Here is a 19,007-nt window from a genome sequence, read left to right on the forward strand (position 1 = left end):
TTCTCACCGGCTTATTTCCTAAAAAAAATCCCCAGTAATACCGGCGCCCTCTCCTAAAATAAATACATAACACACGGGTATAACTATGCAGAATGTAATGACATTATTTCTTTATCGGAAAAATAACATAAAACAGAACAAATCAAAACTATTTTCATCGACGAAATTCATCGTATAAACAACCTCCTATTCTATATAGTATACATATACGTGTAATCACGTACATGCTTCTTATTGTTCAGCCAATAACAATAGTACATTCTGTTGGTTGGAATACATACAGCATACCTACAGAAGACAGACAGGCGGATGGACGAACAGAAGGACACAAAAAATTATTTGTTTTCTTTAATTTAACAATGATAAACATATTAAGCATTGTTGTTGTAAAATTCTTAAAATGCTGAAACATAAGTCACATTTATGCATTTTAATTTCCATTTCACTAGCGGAGTCATTGGGGAATCATAATCACGGTGATAGCGTTTCTTTAATATCCAGAACCGGAAGGCAACAAAGCGAAAAGACGAAATATCGCCAAAGCGCCAAAGCGAAAAGACGAAGTAACGCCAAAGCGAAAAGACGAAAAGACGCCAAAGCGCCAAAACTAAATAACGAAATAACGCCAAAAGGAGGGAGAAAAGAAGCCATTTTATCTCTTCGCTTTGGCGTTATTTTCACTTCGGTTTGGCGTTATTTCGTTATTTCGCTTTGGCGCTTTGGCGTTATTTGCTATTTAGCTTTGGCGCTTTGGCGTTATTTCGTCTTTTCGCTTTGGCGCTTTGGCGTTATTTCGTTATTTCGTTATTTCGCTTGGCGGTATTTCGCGGGCGACAAAGACGAAATGTCATATATCAGCCACCATACATACATGAATAAATAAAGTGTGGTATGTACATTACGTCTTTGCAATGAGCCTAAAATGCAGATGTGAACAGGTGATTGTTTATGTCCTTTTTGAATTTGGCCTGGGTATTTTACGTTCTAATAGCAGATAAGCTATTTCACAACGTGGCCGAAACCCTCACAAAGCACCGGTTTCCATAAGTCGCAGTACGAGATTTTGTTACACAACAATGATTCTGACTCCGACCGCAGTGATCGTTACGGTTGATAAAGGGTAACATGTTCCTGTAGGTAGTGGGAAGTTGTTCCTTTCAGTGTCTTGTATTTGTACACCAACATTTTTACTGCGACCTGTATCGTACAGGTGACCAGTGCAATGAATATAGCACATGTGTGATGTGCTCCCTCTTTCGAGCACGAGTACCCAGCCGTGCTGCAGTGTTCTGGACCCTTTGCAGACGACTAGTTAGTTTGTCAGATATACCACAGAGCAGGGCGTTACCATAATCCAACCGAGAGGTAACACGTGAATGCACCAAAATCCTTCATGCATCTGCAGTTATAAACTGCCGGATACAGCCGATGTTCCTGATCTGGTAGTAACAGGATTTGGCATTAGCGTTCACTTGTTTCTACTTGTTCAGTGAACTATCAAAGTATACCCCTAGGTTTTTAACAGCTGGGACAGTCTCAATAGTTCTGACTCTGACCTTGAGCTGGAGAGCCATTGTTTGCTGACACGTTAGTTCCGTCTTTTCCGAATTTAGCTTCAGCATGTTGGAGTTCATCCAGGCAATGATATCGGTCAGACAAGCTTCAAGATTTTCTGAAATTGTATCCCAACTGTCCTGCGGTTTAATTACCCTGTAAATTTGTGTGTCATCAGCATAGCAATGATAGCGAAGGCTAAGGCGACGACAAATCTCTCCGATCGGTTTGGAGTACAGGCAATATTTTCGCTGTTATCCAATGCAGAAGCTATATCATTATGTACACGTTGTCATGGAACCTCTAAACGCCGGGACACAAACTTCTCCAACATCTTAGACAGAAAAGGCAGATTTGATACTGGGCAGAAGTTTTTCAACTCCTCCTTGTCCATTCCAGGCTTCTTCAACAATGGTCTAGCATGTGCTATCTGGACTTCGATTGCGAGGCCATGATGATATTGCGCAATTCGTTCTGGGTTGTTGGTAAGAGCTTTGTCAATGGCCCCTTAGGTTTTTGATGAGTCTGAAAAGCTGTCTATGGTCCTTACCACATTCTTCGATTCTTTCCGAATAATAAGCCTTCTTTGACTGAATGAGAAATGAACCCACTAGCCGACATTGTTCCCTTAAAAACTATTTTCATTATACCACGGGGCATCGGTCTCATAGTTATCAGATTAGTCTGTACTGGTGCGTGTTTCTCTTTAAGGGTTTCTATACCAGATGTGTATGCTTCAACAAGATCATCAACCCCGACTTCAGTAGATTGAAGGGCGGAAGAAGACTGAATGTCATTGTTGAAATTTGGTATTGAAATTTCGCGGAATTTCCGGCAGCTCACTTCTTTCCTTGCACTATCTTGCTTACAAATGTACTACATTTCAGTCTTGCGTGAACAGTAAGATGATCACCAGATTGACTCCCCTTTACATCACTTAGACATGGATCAATCACTGAAATTGCTCCATGAATGACTGAGTTATTTTCCCTTGTTATGGCCACATGCATTGTGTGGCCATGGGTGTGTGTAGCTTCTGTCACATGCTGAATCAGACCCCTTGGATCTAGTAGCCCAGATAACTGGCGTACATCAACATTAGATAGATCGTCTAAGTGGAAATTCATTCATGTCACCCGTGATAATAATCTCTTGTTTTACAACAACTTGGTCGCCCAAAAAGGTAGACCACTCACAGTATTTCGGGAAAATATTTGTTTAGATGGAAGAGCCTGTAAATGATACACAATCTAAATCGTTTATCATCAGCGATGAGAGAACAAGTCCTGTGCTCAAAGTGTGTGTATACATCATCATGGCTGAAATAGAGATGTCTCACAGTTAGGCCTTTCTTAAACAGAACAGCCACCCTACCACTACGTTTGAAAAAAACCTATCTAACCAGGCCAAACCATAAATATGTGATTTACAAAATCATCAAAACTAAATTTAGCTAGACTAGAACTTCATAGCAAGAAGTCTTAACTTTGTCCAATGTAATTCATTCCCGAACTTGTATGTGAGGTGTTAATCACATTGGTGCCACTTGCAGGATGTGAACAAGGATTTCACGGAAGCACGTGCCAACACAGATGTCCTACCACATGTAAAGACAACACATGCAACCAGTTTAATGGACAATGTGAATGTATTGTACTTTATTAGCATGTTACAGTTTTAGATGGATTCGAAAAGAGACACAATAGCTAACGGATAATTTTAATTCCAAATTAAGATTCATTTATGATGATTGCTTCGTGACTTAGAGGATTTCAGTCGTATATATATTTTCACATCTTCATGTAATGATGGCAGTAACTGTCAAGTGTCTTTCAAGTTTAAAGATACACGTTTTTTTTTATTTTCACGATCGTTCACTTCCGTGGTACAATTGTATATCTAAGAATACTTATAAGAGCCGTGCCCTTTGATTGATTTATCATATATATATCATTCCCCTGATGAACCTCTTAAGAGGAGAATGCACAGGGGAAGTCGAAGAAACTTTTGTCTTTTATTTTATTTTATATATATTATAAAAGCAGAAAAATATCCTTACGGACGAAGAAATAATGTAAAATGAAAATTCTCAATAACGAGTCTTAAGTACTTTCACCTCTCCTAGAAGAGATGAAAGTATTTAAGACTCGTTGTTGAGAATTTTTCTTTTTACATTATATATATATATAATGTGCAAAAAAGTTGGTGGGGGGGGGGAGGTGGTGGGGGTTAAATTTAACATTTTAATGTTGATTGGTGAAGAAGCCCTAGAAGGCAGAAAGGCCTAGCGGACGATCTGAAAAAATTGTTTTTATTCTATATTTTCCTTCGCAAGGACTTATTTATTTATTATCTACTATATATATATACATAGTAGATAATAAATAAATAAGTCCTCGCGAAGGTAAAATATAGAATTAAAACATGAATTTTTCAGATCGTCCGCAACACATCTTCATGTAATGATGGCAGTATATGTTATAGTCAATTGGTAATTTTTATTGATAAATTGGAAGACATATTAACCGATATTTTCAGAATGTGAGGTTGGATTCTATAGCGGTTTCTGTGATCAGGCTTGCCCTAGTAGCTGTATAAACAACGTGTGTATCAAGGACAACGGTCATTGCACAGGTACATTATAAACTTAACTTCATCGAGAATGGTAAGAGCAAGAATTAGTGTTTCCGAAATCTGAAAGCAATATAAAGTGAGTAATGATTTTACGCAATTGCCATCCCCCTGCCCGCTCTCCCCGTCTTAAAATGACTCCGTTTAAAAAAAAATCGCCAAGAAATGTTCAACATTTGTTTGTCATAATAAGGACATGCTTATCAAACTCAATCGCTGATGCATTGAAGGTAAATGACTGTTTACAGAATGTGTTCCTGGTGTGTATGGCCCCAACTGCACTCAGACCTGTCCTGTCAGCTGTCAAGGCAAGTGTGAAAGAAACACCGGAGAGTGCAATGGTATAGTTATTTGTTTCTTGTTTTATAAGCTTATTTTTTTTTACATTGAATGTAAATGGAAATTTCATAAATATTTGACTCGAATTCTGCTCTAGTTGTTTAAACATATAACAAGGAATTTACAATTTAACTTGTTTATTTCAGCAACTGTATACTATAACGTTATGCGTTCTTATAAGTTCGTCCGTATTGTAAATATTATATGTATAATGTACGTTACCTGTATTGTCTATGTCACGTGATGTTCTTAATATAAATTGTTCACGTCACGTGTTGTATGTTACCTGTAGTGTCCATGTCACGTGATGTCCGCTACCTGTGGTGGTGCAAGCAGGTATAAAAGTGTGTATGCTAGTGTATCCTCTTGGTTTTATTGGTCAGTAGTCTTTGTGTGTATATGACACCAACACTACTGATTCTGCACGACACAATGACGTTAAGTGGACGTGTAAACCATTGGAATAAGATACTGGAGAAATTGAAATATTCGGTATGTATCATTATAATTTTTAAAACGTGATGGTAAGGATCATAATTCTTGCTGAAATTTACATTGTACGAGTTAAATCAATAACTAACTAGTTGAACTCATCTTTTTGAGAATCGACATATTTTTTTCTAGAATAATATCCAAGTTATTTATTGTTTAAGCATTTATTTTATTTATTTTATTTATTTACAGTTCTTGATCTGCACACTTATTTTATTGAATATACAGAGTCAGGTAAAACTGGTAATTTTAATACTTTGTAATATGTAATGTCAAATTTAATATAATGAAAATATTCTGATCAAGAATTAAATACCTGCAATATATTTAATTGCACACGTGCTTTCCTGCTTTGTTTGGATCTGCAATATTGGTGGGCCCCATCGCTCTCTGTGCATATTTGGGCGCAATGTACGGCTGGTGTTATTTATGAGTTGTGCGAATACACAACCGTGGTTACACTTTTGTAATCGTATATTGTGTAGGCATAGGTTTCATCGAAACATAAATTTACGTAATGGATTGTGATCTCAATTTATAATGAGTTGTACACTTTATTATTTTGTAAATGATGACTGACTTTTTAAGTAATTAAAATATTTGGTAAAGTGAAACTTTTCTGGTCTCTACATGTTAAACAGTATTTACTTGATCACATTTTACTATAATCTGTGTATCTTATCTTTGCAGGGTTTGATCATAATGATTATTGAAAATGTACATCAAGATAGAGAAGAATGTATACTCAAACGTTTGTTACAAACACCCATTGGAGGAGAACTTCTTTTAAAAGAAACGCTATTTACCGTCACTTATGATTCATTTTATATATATGTAGTATTCTTCTGTAAATTATCGATGTCTTAGTTTATTTATATCATTACCCTACTTCATATCTTTATCTTCACCTTTAAACATATCACTTTATCAATATACAACTCCGTAATTGATGTTCATATGATATTGATGTAATTATATAATCAAAAAATAAGCTTATATATACCATCAGCTTTGTAAGGAAGAACAGTATATTTGTATGCGTAAACATTTGTTTGTTTGCTTCGTCATGCACCCCTAGAAGCTGGAAGGTCGAGACTAGCGTGTGACCTTACCTGCCAATTGAGCGGAAAATGCGAACAAACAGATGGCCATCTTAAAGGTAGGTAAACCCAGAAGGTCAATTCAGTAAAACGTTCTTCTTCGTTATAATGTCATAGGCATGATTGTGATGAATTCGAATTATGTTATTATTTATACCAATCTTCTTATTCCTGTTATGCAGTAATTCAAATACCATGGTGAATGTTCCCTTTTAATAATATGCAATGTTTATATATTCAAAACATTTTCACACTATACACTGTATATACCTTTAAAAATAAGCTATGTTTAACTTAAAATTCATTGTCGCTTATTTTTATCCTTCATATTTCTTCATTCCGTCTTATTAAATTCCATTGAAATATTAATAAATCAATTTACTATTCTATGGGATGTATGTATGTATCACTGGGTGCCTGAAGAGGGCCCAAGTAAAGATTTCAAAGATGTTATAAACGATAACATAGGAGCCCGTCGTTACATATCATTGTGGTACGCATAAAGATATTCTTATTTGGCACATTTAGACTGATTGTGCATGGATCTGATGTGCGGGAGAGCGGGTTTAAAGCAACGCCAAGTCAGCACGTGAGGTGTAAACACTATGCTGAAACTGTATGACATATGCGATACTTGAACGCAAACTAGAGCTTGCGGTGAGTACCGTACCCATCAACACATTTAGATATCATGTTTGTAATTGTTTTGAACATGCTTTGTGGATAAACAGCGACATTTCATATAGTTATACCTTTGTGTTTTTGGTAAATACAGATGTTCTCATTGTATTGTGTGTGTTTATAAAGTGATTTATACAACAGTACACAGGTTATAGGAAACCCTACGGCACTACTTCACTTTCGTTTGATATTGTGTATATAGTGAATACATGTTTTATAGACGGTAGTTGTTATTCGTTAATTAGAAGGAACGCACGTGATAATGTATTAAGGTGTCGTATACCGTACTTATCTCCAGTTTATAGTTAAGATTTTAATTTTCACATATACATTAAAAACACTTTCATTGTTGTAAATAATAAAGGAAAGCATAGTAACATTATTTAATTAGTTATTTGTATCTTATTGTAGTTATTGACATGCCAGTCTGCACTAAAGGCTTGATACCATATGTGGATACCAAGGTATTTCTTGGGGAAGATGACATTAGCTACACAAATGTAAGTAGTTTGGTAGGCCGTAACTGTTAGTAAGGAACCCGACCAACACTTACGGGAAAGGAAGGTTCTATCCCGTTTATCCTGACTATATATATTGTGGTGACCGGAAGCGGTGCCTACGTGCTAAGTAAATAGACTGTTACTTGAAAAAAAGTAGACCACTCTAGGGACCACGGAACAAAATCAAAAATAGATTGTGGGTTTTTCCCTTTTGGGCAGACGATTTAATAGGAAGGTGAATGCCTCGGGGCCTGCTGGCTGGATATTTAGTTGGCAAAGGTTTCAAAAGTTTTATGTGTGAGTTGAGCAATATATATAAATGTGAAATGTATAAAAAAATGTTCAAGACTGTTTTTCTCTGGAGGAGTTTATTAAGTGTGTAATTTGATGTTAGTTTTGATCAACTTTTGGTGCCGAATTCAATACAAAATGGCGGCGCCCCTAAATAAAAAAAAAGTTCAAATGATAGATTTTTTTTAACCTCTTTTTTAAAAGGTGTGTGAGATGACATCCTTCAAAATGAGAGCAGGTGAACTAGTGTGGATAACCGCATTTAACCAGAACATTAGTAAACGTTAACACTATAGTCTATGGAAAATCATTTGGTTCTGCGGTTCCGTTAAGGTGGATAACTACCTATCTGTGTAGATTGGATTGCAAAGACATTGTATTCATAGATGGATAGCTGTCATTGATATAATGTACGATTGCTTTTTCTCTTGTATATTTATTATGTCAATTGTATGCATGTGAGATTGGATATAATATACTTTTTGTTCTTAATATGTGTTAATATGAAAAATTGTAAATAATGTAAATAATGTAAATACCGTGTGTTGTGTTCATATCCCTTCACTAGAGTTGACAATATCCTCATCCTGTTACACCCGTCTCATGAAACACCTTATCCGGACGAACACAATGAATGCAAATTATAACCTACTGGACCCTCTAAAGAGAAAACTTACACATGTTCACGAAACCACAAACACGATTATTTTGTAGACAAGAAATGAATACAAGCATATGGAAGAAACCATGAAAATACTCACTTTGCAGAGAAGACAAATGCGTACGATATAAAAAAAAATTCATCATATTACTGATCAAACACATCAACTCATGTACCTGAAGCCTTTTTTTCAAAAATAAATGAAAGAAATTCACTTTTTTCAATACCATATAGATGTCTACTGGTAGGATAACGAATCTACTCATGTTTATCTATGATCTTTTGATTCAAAAGACTCAACGTATATCACTGCTTTGACTGTAGATAAAAAATAACGTCATAATACTTTATGATGCCGTACTCAGCGTAACTGTTTTTTCAACGTCATGCTTCTTTGCAAAGTTTGATCGTATACAGGTATACAGGTAGGTGTTGCCTACGTAAGAGAAACGTTGCGGTGAAAATTCAATATTCGAACTCATTATTAGATTCCTATGTTGATATAATGCTTGTAATGATTTTATAAACGATATGACTGTCTTTTGACAAGGTGATATTCAACTAAATCTAGCTAGGTAAGCATAACATATCTGATCTTTTGATACAATCATGGAGTTTACAAATGGGCAGCTTGTCAATTCCGGGATAATCTACATGACACTGACTCAATGACGCGTGTTGACACAGGCAATCAGTTGATATGTTAACATTTACTATCATGATATCATACTACATCCCATGTTTGTCAATCTACGACAGTTTTAAATCGTTTTAGATGCTGTAGACTTAAATAGCCCTAGTCCTTGTGAAGTTTACTAGTATTTAGAAGAAACTTATTTCTAATTAATTCTCAGTTATATAAAGAATAGTCATCAAATGCTGTTTCATGAAAAATAGATATATATTGTTCATAGATATGTTGTCATTCCAGTCACCCAGTGTACATTTCAAGACTGACCAAAGTGTACTCTGTTATCCATCTGTCTGGTGTCAACATTGTACTTTAAATAACTACTTCTGAATAACCAAACGGCCGAGGATCTTGATATGTTGGTGGTAAAATGTTGACATGAATGACCTTGACATAGATTCAAAGTTGCAAAAAACAGGAGGCCTAGGGTGGGGATATTAAGTATTTAACATGCTGAAATGAGGGATATGATGTATGTGGAATTGAATGACAATGACTAGCCTTCAAGGTCACATGTCAAATGTGTAAAATCTTTTAAAATAAATGACAATTTCTGAATATCAAAGAAATATTAAGGGGATGATATTTAGCCAGTAACATACTGGGATGAAGGGTTATAAAATATATTCAAATGAACTTGAATGACCTTGACTTAATTTAAGAGTGACAATATGTTAAAATTGTTAATCATCTTCTGAATAATCAAGAAACCTAGGATGATTGCATTTAGGCACTCACATGCTATAAAACTGGGCTGTCCATAACGGGCTGTCTAGTTCATTCAAATGATTGATCTTGACCCATTTTTAGGATCATATGTTTAAATATGTTAAAACATTTAATTGACTTCTAAGAAATAAAAGATTCTGACTGAAGTTCATGACATTTTGTGATGTAGGTTAAAGGTTTAACTCAATATGATGTGTTTGAAGTGAATAAATGGCTATTACAAATCATCTTAGTTCAAATCAAAACAAAATGTTCAAGTCCTCGCACAAAGATTCTATTTTTTTTTTTCATACCATAAGGATATCACATTTGTTTTTAGTTGCTACAGACTCTAACTCTAAGCCATAATTTTATTTTTTATAGTAAAGGAAACCTACATTAGATACTATTCAATTATAGCTTTTGGTTGAAGTCGACCCCTAGATTTTTAGACCTGAGAAAAGATATATTAACCAAGGATGCAGTGCGTTCATTTGGAGATACGTCACAGTTCTATGTTTAGAAACACCCAGTCCTTCAACAAAAATCAGCCGCTCCAAGTCGATATCAGTTTTTATCGGTGGACACATGATGAACTTCTGGCCAATCATTTGTTGGGGAATATTTTGAAAAAAACTAATAAAAAACTGATTACCTGTATACCAATATCATAACATGTATTATTAAAATGTACTGAAAATGTGTTTGAAATGCATTGTGATTTCTTTTTTTGAGTAATTCCATGATGATGTTCAGTTGTAATGAACATGTATTACATAGTGCCATGTTCTGCTTGTTATGACCAATAAAATGTTGAATTATCCTATCAAATTATGTAAATTCTATTCAATTAAAGAGTACCACATTGTTTATCATGTTTATCTAACTGCAGTTATTGATATTCATTTTTATCAAAAAGACAATGAGCTGATACGAGTTTTTTCTTTTTCAAAATAAATGAATTATCTCTATTGAGATAAAGAAGCAAAATATGTTGAGGAGTTGTGGAAATTCTTTGTACCATATGTTTTTATGACACTGTCAATTGATTCACACTATTAAGTCGACATTAGCAACAGTTTCATTTTCTTGTTGAGTGTCATTCCTTCAGTGCCTTTTACTATAACACCTGATATCTTTCCAAAATCCCTTTCAAAAGTCTTGGTCAAATCATTCTTGGATTGAAACTTGGCTGCTTATTTTGGTATTCTTCTTATTACAGTAACAATAATAAGATGTGTGTATTTTTTTAATTAGAACTGTAACAGATCAATTGATTTATTTTTCAAATGTTGATATAATTATGTTGCTAGCAAACCATCCCTATATAAGTATTGGGATAAATAATAATAACTTTTAAAATCTCCCGATGATCTCCAAGAATTAGGACATGTACGCCTTTTGAGCAAGCTTGCCGAGGCATGTAATATTGACATGGAGTAAGGTTAGGTCCTTGGTGTGATTATTTGGTTGTCTTAGTAACAGTTTGACAACTAAAAATAATCATTTATTTGGTTGGAGATTTCTGTGCCTCACCCTCCAGGTAGGGGAATATTTTCTATTATTAATCAACACATCAGATTTGTTTTAAGTCCATAGACAAGAAAATATTCATAAAAGCTGAAGGCCAGACAAGGTTGATCAGTTTCCTCAAATATTGTAAAGCTGAATGTCTTACAATTCTTTCATTAATCTTAATCCTGCCAGGACATGCTGACTGACTATATTCAAAAAATATATATATTGCAAATTCTGGTTAAATATTTAGAGCCTATCACTTTTTTTCTTGTGTAATAATACAACTTGATAAAAAAAACAGCTAGAAGGTAATAATTCTCTAAGAAATGTGTGATTATTAAAATAAAGAATTATTTAGGCTAGAAGGAAAACATTTCGAGAGCGTTTATTAGTTTTATTACGGTACCGTTTACAACACCGGAATGGTTGAAAGCGAACGTCTGTTTGCAGTAGGTCTATTAGGTTTGTTTTTTGATAGGGAGGTACACGTCTAAAATAAAATGAGACACAAGATTAACATTTCAGCACGTTTGTAAAACTATCCATTCGTCCTGAATTAATTGGAGGGTTTTAAAAGTAAATGGTCTAGAAATACTCGGGACGAAATGTCTTATCCTTTCTCTCAATGGAGCAGACGGGCATCAAATTCAGACTAAAGTCTGCCCGTTTTTGTTCATGATCCCCAAGCTAAGTCTGTTTTAGACTTAAGTAAAAGAAACTTCGGACTTAAGTCCAGATTTAGATTTACAAGTCTGTTACATGATCCTGGGCCCCGGACATCGTCCGTCTCGGAGTATTGTTAGTTGGTTCATACAATATTAATGATAAATGAAAATCTTGGCCATGCACCGAATTCATTAAAGTAATATGTACAACCCTAATATGTATTGGATGCTTTGTGAAACCCTCAAGTGAAAGTACGTTCATCATATATTATTTCAACAACGGACAGATCATTCGGCGAAACAATTCACAAACAATCGATTAATTATGCGTCTCTGATATCGGCTAGAAACCTATAATATGGAATAAATACGTATACTAGATAAACAAATATCCAAATTTGTATTTATTTACTAAACATTATTATCTACTGCTAATTTATCGTAACTAACCGCTATAGATAGGAAATCTCGATTAAAATAGTTATCTTCTCAGATAATTTTATTCCTTTTCGTTTTCAATCATTCCTCGCGTTTCGTTCCACCTACTTTCAATCCATTCCGTTCCTGTGAGCAAAACATGTTTCGTTCCGTTCTATTCGCGTTATGTTCCAAACAGTGAAATTATTTTCGTTCCGTTCCGTTTCGTCTCGTTGCGTTTTCATTGCGTTTTCATTCCATTCCGTTTGTCAACTGAAACGCTGACACCCCTGTACTAGTTTTATCTGATTTATTTGTGAAACTCTCTAAAGTTCGTAAAAGGATCTCGCTTGAGATCTTCTTACTATAAAGTTACATATTTGTACTTAAAGGATCATCTCACTGTAACGTTACATATACATTATACGTCTCCCTCGAAGAACGCGTTTTCTCAATACAAAAAAAATATTAGAAATATTTTACCTACCAATATAAAAGCATATTTGAAGGGTAAATACACTTTGGTCAGTCTTGAAATGTACACCGGGTGACTGGAATGTCTATTTTTCATGAAACAGCATTAGATGACTATTCTTTATATAACTGAGAATTAATCAGAAATGAGTTTCTTCTAAAAACTAGTACAGGGGTGTCAGCGTGGATGATTCAGAAACAAGCAATGTATGTCTTCAGCATAAGATCACACTTAATCGATATTTTTTTAAATGATATATTTTTTTATGCAAGGATTATTTTTTGTTCAAACGTTGCATGTTATCAAAATTCACTTGACATTATTGTGAAAACCTACCAGTTCATATACCTTATTGGTTGTTATTTAGGTATGATCACAATTCGGCAAAGAGTTCACAACCTACCAGTTCCACACGTTCAGGGGGAAATATCTGAAAGAACTGTTTTCGGAGGTGATGTACTGACCAATGAACGAGCGTTTTTTAGCTCAAGAAGCCATGCAGAATAACCCATCTAAATTTGAGTCTTGGTGGTATAATTCATAGAGGGATTACACAGGGAAATTAATTTCCTATTTTGGCCATGGAAAAATTGATAAGAAATGGTAATATTTTAAGTCAATATTTTTAAAACAGTATACGGTACTCCTCAATCTATATTTTAAAACTATGCAATGATCAGTTGTATGGTTGTATTTTTAAATCAGAGTATTCGGATTGAGGTCTTTGCTTATATAAAAAAAAACTCTTTGAATGTTTATAAATTAACACCCTTGTTTTTACAAACCACCAATCTTACAAAAGTTTATTTCTATGCATCAACTCGAAAGAGGAAAACATTGGTATCTTTGAAAAACAGATGAAGTTTATTCATATTGATATTGATGTAGGAAATTCGAAATAAATTGACATGTGCCTTTTCATATGCATTTTGTGAACCTAGCTCTTTCTTTTATTTGAAATTGTGTTTTTATGATATTTCTCAGTTTTATGATATAAGTTTTGAGGTTATTGGAAAATATGTAACTAACCATATAGCATTGACAAAATTAACATAAAATGAATAAGCAGCATGAAAAACAGAAACCTATGAAACTGAGAAACACTATTTTGCATGCATGAATTTTATGTTTTTTAATTTTCAATGTTGCATAATATACGTATCAAGTATACGTAGCAGCATCTAAAAACTCTGTCCATCATTAAATTGTCAATATAATTAAGTCTCTCACTGGTTCGGGGCATATCTTCTATACTATTTCACCTTGAGTAACTAGATTTGGCGTTCAATTGCAAGGACATCTATAGAATGCAAGAAGTATGTATCAGGTAACTAAAAATCCTAACAGTAGGTTCATCCTGACATAAGTGTACTTTTTGTAAAATATGGAAATCATTACTATTTGGGAATGTGGATTGATTTGCAATACATATACTTTGCCTTGTTAATTCATTACAAGTAGTATGTCAATAGACAATGTATAGCTAATTGGAGTTGAAATGTTATTTTACAGTGCCTTGTGCATTTTGTGAACCTACTTGTAGCTCCTTTTTTTGAAATTGTGTTTTGATGATATTTCTCAGTTTTATGATTTAAGGTAATTGGAGCAAGTATTTATAATTTGAATCCATTGTCAGTTGCTATTGTAAACAAAATAGATTTACAACACGTATATTGAAATGTTTGGGTAATATGTAAATAACCATATAGCTTCGACCAAAAAAAAATGAGTAAGCAGCATGAAAAATAGAAACCTATGAAACTGAGAAACACTATTTTGCATGCATGAATTTTATGCCACGATGAGGGATTATTCGGCCTGTCTTTCTCTCTGTTGTTATTCCCCTGCAACGAAGTTAGGGGGGTGGGGGGTGGGGTATACTGTAATCACCCTGTCTGAGTGTCGTCCACAGTAACTTGTCCAGAGAACTCCTCCTTAACTAACAGATGGATTTCGTTGAAACTTTGCATGAATGATCGGTATCTTATGTAATTGTGTACCAGCATTTTAATTTGAGATTGCGACCCTTTTTGATGGAGTAATGCACCTTTGTGCGAAATACTTGTCCATGCAACACCTTAACTAACATAATAATATTGCCAAACTTCTTTTAAACTCAAGACTTCTTATTTGGCTAACGGTTAAACAAGAATTGTGACCATAAGACTTAACCATCACCAGGAGCTTGTAAAATTTCACTTTTACATTTCAGGGTATTTACCAACTTTTCTACAAAGAAAGTAGCTCCTCAGATATTGGGACTCTGTACCAGTTTCGTAATGTTATCAACAGAAGAGATGTTTCAGGGCCTGATGAGGTCATCAATAAATTCAGGTACTTTATTAAAGAAATATTATTATAAATGTACCGATAGCAATAGTGATTTTAAAATTTAGAAGTACAATGTATGCAAATCCTCAAAATAAGGCATATGGTTTGGTAAGTTTACAATAAAAAGTTCAATAGTTTATTTTGTATGCCCTTGTGTTTTTCTTCAGAAATTTTTGAAAACAAATGTCGCATGTACATGGGCGTCCTTTATAAAATGAGAGTCACAGTGATCATAGATTTATTTTTATAAGAGCCATCTAATAAGGTGTTAAATTTATTCTTTTACATTTTAGACCCCGTCATCAGTTCATTGACGATGTTACAGATGACGATGTTGTGGCAGCATTCTTGGATGCAATGGACATGGATGAAATCAACTCTACACCATCACATGCTCAAGTGTTTTCCTTGATGGATGATAAAGCCAAAACAGACTGGGTCCTCGGTGCCGCAAATAAAGTTATTAATACTTTACGTTTCTGCAATGTTCAGACAATAACCCAAATGCGTGAAGACTTGCAGGCATTACAGCAAAATGATTCCCAGTTGGAAGCCATGAAACATGGGGAAATTTTTGAATGTTCCCTTTGTGATAAAACATACATAACGTCTGGATTGTTTAAGAATCATTTAGAGAAAAGGCACAGCTGGAAATTTCATAGTGTTCAAAGCAAAGATGCAGATTTAAATCCTGTTCAGAGTTTTCTGCTCATGACTTTCTTGCTAAGAGATTCATGCGACGCCTTCAAAATGGGTGATGGTGACAGGATTGTAAGGAAAGCTTATTTGAAATGTCTGTATGCTTCTGCCGTCAGACACATAAAATATAGACTTTGGCTTTGGCGACTGATTTCTTGTTATTGCTATCCTCGATACCAAAGACAGCTTTGAGTATAAGTGGAACATGACTGTAAACTTACAAGGTGGAATTCAAAACAATATTCCGAATGATAATTGTGTAGAAATACTGGTAAATAACATCAAAAGGCAACTAAACACACAAGGTGCAAACAAATCTTTCAAATCCGCGAAACAAATTTGTATGACAACGCAAGTTATAGATGGAATAAAAGAACAGTTAATGAAAACAACTAAAACTGTGAAATCAAGAGTTGCAAGACCAACAGTTGACAAAACCAAAGATGTTGTTATGATTGTGCAAAAACTGCGACAAAAGGGACAAGTGAAAGATTTGACATGGGAAAGTTTCTCTAAATTCAAAGAGCCGTTGAATCGCATTAGTAGTACGTACATACATGACTGGATAAACACACGAAAGAGAATTGCAAGTTTTTACCTGTAATAAATGGAATCCAAATTTGTGTTAAGTTCTCTACATGTAAATTTCATGTGGAAAATCAAATGCACAAGTATCTTGGTACTGTATATATACATTCACTCGAGTATTTTTTATTAGAAATACTTTGTCTATTCAATCTTATTTGAATACCCAGGGATGATTTTATCTTAAAATTTGGAATCTGACTATTCAAGTGTAATATTTAAAAAGGTAGGGTCAACGATCATATTTCCTGCTCATCACACCAGTCGGTACAGTTGTATGTGAAGTCACTGTCATGCATCAGAGTGACCTGAAAAGTAATTTACTAAATGTAGATGAAAATGCCAACTACTTTTGGATTGTTTACCAAAATTACCTTTAATGTGTAGAAAATTAGACACTTTCATCTAAGATATAGTGTTGAAAAGATATTTCTAACATATATATTTTGGTCTATATATACATGTATGCTAAAATGCATCATACTTTTTGTAATATTTTATCTGTTGTTTCTGACAGCAAAATTACAGTAATTAATAGTCCTTTGTCATATTTGAATAAAACCCTGAAGAACTGCTATTTGATTTCATATGGCCTTGTGTCCTTAATTAAACATATTTTCAAATGAAGCACAAAAATGATTGATGTCATAATGGCATTATGCATTTATTTAATCAGAGTTTTCAGCTTCTTCGGAAAACATGTCATCAGAATGATCAGTGTCAGAATCTGAGGAAAACACTGGTAACTTGTATTTAAAAAATGGATGCGCAAAATTTGAACAGTCATTGTCATTACAACCACATTTGACATCACAAATGTCACAGCACACATGCTTCACTCTATTAGGATTGGATTCAGATTTGTAGGCAGAAAGTATGATATCTCTACGACATGTCTCTTTATTTTGAACATAGATTTTCATATCATCATCCAATTTTCTACACTGTTTGCCATTAAAAAGTAACAAGGACATGGCAACTTGTCCATCACGACCTGCTCTACCAAACTGCTGGGCAAACCATCCATATCTTTGGGAGGTCCAAAGTTGATAACATGTTTTACAGATTTAAAATTGACCCCCATTCCTGCTGCACTTGTAGCAACTAAAACTCTTATATTTTCACTTTCAATACTCATGTCTTCTTTGATCTTATCTTTAACAGCTTCTGGTGTTTGTGAGTCAAACATGTCAACATACATGATAAGATGTCCCAATTCCATCCTTAGAGTAGAAAATAAGTCACTGCATGTCTTAATTGATGGACAGAATATCAAAAAACGATCACAATGTTCTCTTTCTGTTTTTAACAAATGTATCAGAAAATAGAAAATATCACAAAGTGGTACAGTACTCTTAAATTTATGAACAAACAGTTTACATATTTTTCTCTATCTGGATTTTGTACAATTTCATGACAGTCCACCATACAAAACATTTTCTGCATTTCCTTTCTTGCTGATCTGTTAGCTGTTGCAGTTATCAACAGGACAGGGCATTCTATGAGGGATCTGATTTCACCTAGCTTACTTTACCATATCCGGAAAGGCTCCATCTCTGTTTCACTTTCACCCCTGAAGTAAAAAAAACAGGCTCACATTGAACATTGCTATGGTCGGAAATATATTTTTAATATACGTATTGACCCTTGTCATTAGTGAAGAAAAACACATCCTGTAAATTCACAAATATCAATGGTATATGTTTGAGTAGGAAGTATACGATAATTTTTGTTTCGTTATTACACTTTTTCATATTAAAAACATATTATTAAAAAGCCCTGATTTATTAATTTATAATAAATCACTAGGTCAGACAGAATTTCTTGATTTCTGCGTGTAAACATTAAAATTTACTTACCAATGCAATATAGTATGTGCCTCGTCAACAACAAACAGTTTGAAGTGATTACTAGCGGCCAGCATGTCCCTCCACTTATTCACTGACAAAATGGATTCGGGTGGGGCAAATAGAAACTGGAAGCAACCATTTAAAATGTCTATGTCTTCGTTACAATCTTTACCAACGTACGTAGCTGTAAAATTACATGATACAAGGTATTCACACTGATCCTTCATGATAGAAATCAACGGCGAAACGACAAGCACACTGCATTCGCATCCGTTAATTTTCGTCCACATTGGCTAAAAACCTTCATAGCAAATACTTTTGCCTCCTCCTGTTTTGATTGACAAAAAGGAATCTCGACCTTTCAACACCTGGGTTATTGTTTCCTATTGAAATGGCTTTAATTGATCCAAATGTAGTTTTTCACGCACAATCGAAAAGTTGTCGGCCATCTTTGTGGTGTTTCCGAACATGAATACGTAACGCGAATTCTGATTGGTTAGAGTTTCCATCGAGAAACTGTACTGGAACCAATCAAATGATCCGCGCATATTAATTACACACGACGTTTTTTCGGCGAGTTTGCCCACGGGTGATGAGTTAGTACCGAAGCGAAATCAACCGTGGGTATCCGACGATGCTGACTTAATTGTCCCTTTAAAGGGTCCAGGTATGTTAAACAAGTAACAGTCCTATACAATCACTATTTAGTTGTGTGTATCAATAATACATGAATATATACAATAATAACAAACACCAAATGAACGTGTGTATTAATAATAGATTAAAATATACAACAATAGCACACATCAGTTACATTGT

At 34.4% G+C, this 19,007-nt stretch overlaps 2 long non-coding RNA genes and 2 pseudogenes across 2 annotated transcripts in view; 3 read left to right on the forward strand and 1 right to left on the reverse strand.

The window, feature by feature from the left end:
- Positions 1 to 4,541, forward strand: part of LOC110455870 — a 9,280-nt gene extending 4,739 nt beyond the window's left edge. The window contains exons 2-3 of the long non-coding RNA XR_002463513.1: positions 4,093 to 4,188; positions 4,434 to 4,541. This is a non-coding gene — a long non-coding RNA (uncharacterized LOC110455870). The remainder of the gene's footprint in view (positions 1 to 4,092; positions 4,189 to 4,433) is intronic.
- A 792-nt stretch (positions 4,542 to 5,333) lies between these two features.
- LOC110455868 lies at positions 5,334 to 15,051 on the forward strand. The gene is made up of 4 exons (XR_002463511.1): positions 5,334 to 6,175; positions 6,645 to 6,773; positions 7,209 to 7,297; positions 14,936 to 15,051. It is a non-coding gene; the product is annotated as an uncharacterized LOC110455868 (long non-coding RNA).
- A 357-nt stretch (positions 15,052 to 15,408) lies between these two features.
- On the forward strand, positions 15,409 to 16,679 carry LOC110455866 (annotated as a pseudogene).
- A 327-nt stretch (positions 16,680 to 17,006) lies between these two features.
- LOC110455873 lies at positions 17,007 to 18,736 on the reverse strand (annotated as a pseudogene).
- Positions 18,737 to 19,007: the final 271 nt, after the last annotated feature.

This window comes from Mizuhopecten yessoensis, unplaced genomic scaffold, assembly GCF_002113885.1.
Source record: "Mizuhopecten yessoensis strain PY_sf001 unplaced genomic scaffold, ASM211388v2 scaffold8389, whole genome shotgun sequence".
NCBI lineage: Eukaryota > Metazoa > Mollusca > Bivalvia > Pectinida > Pectinidae > Mizuhopecten > Mizuhopecten yessoensis.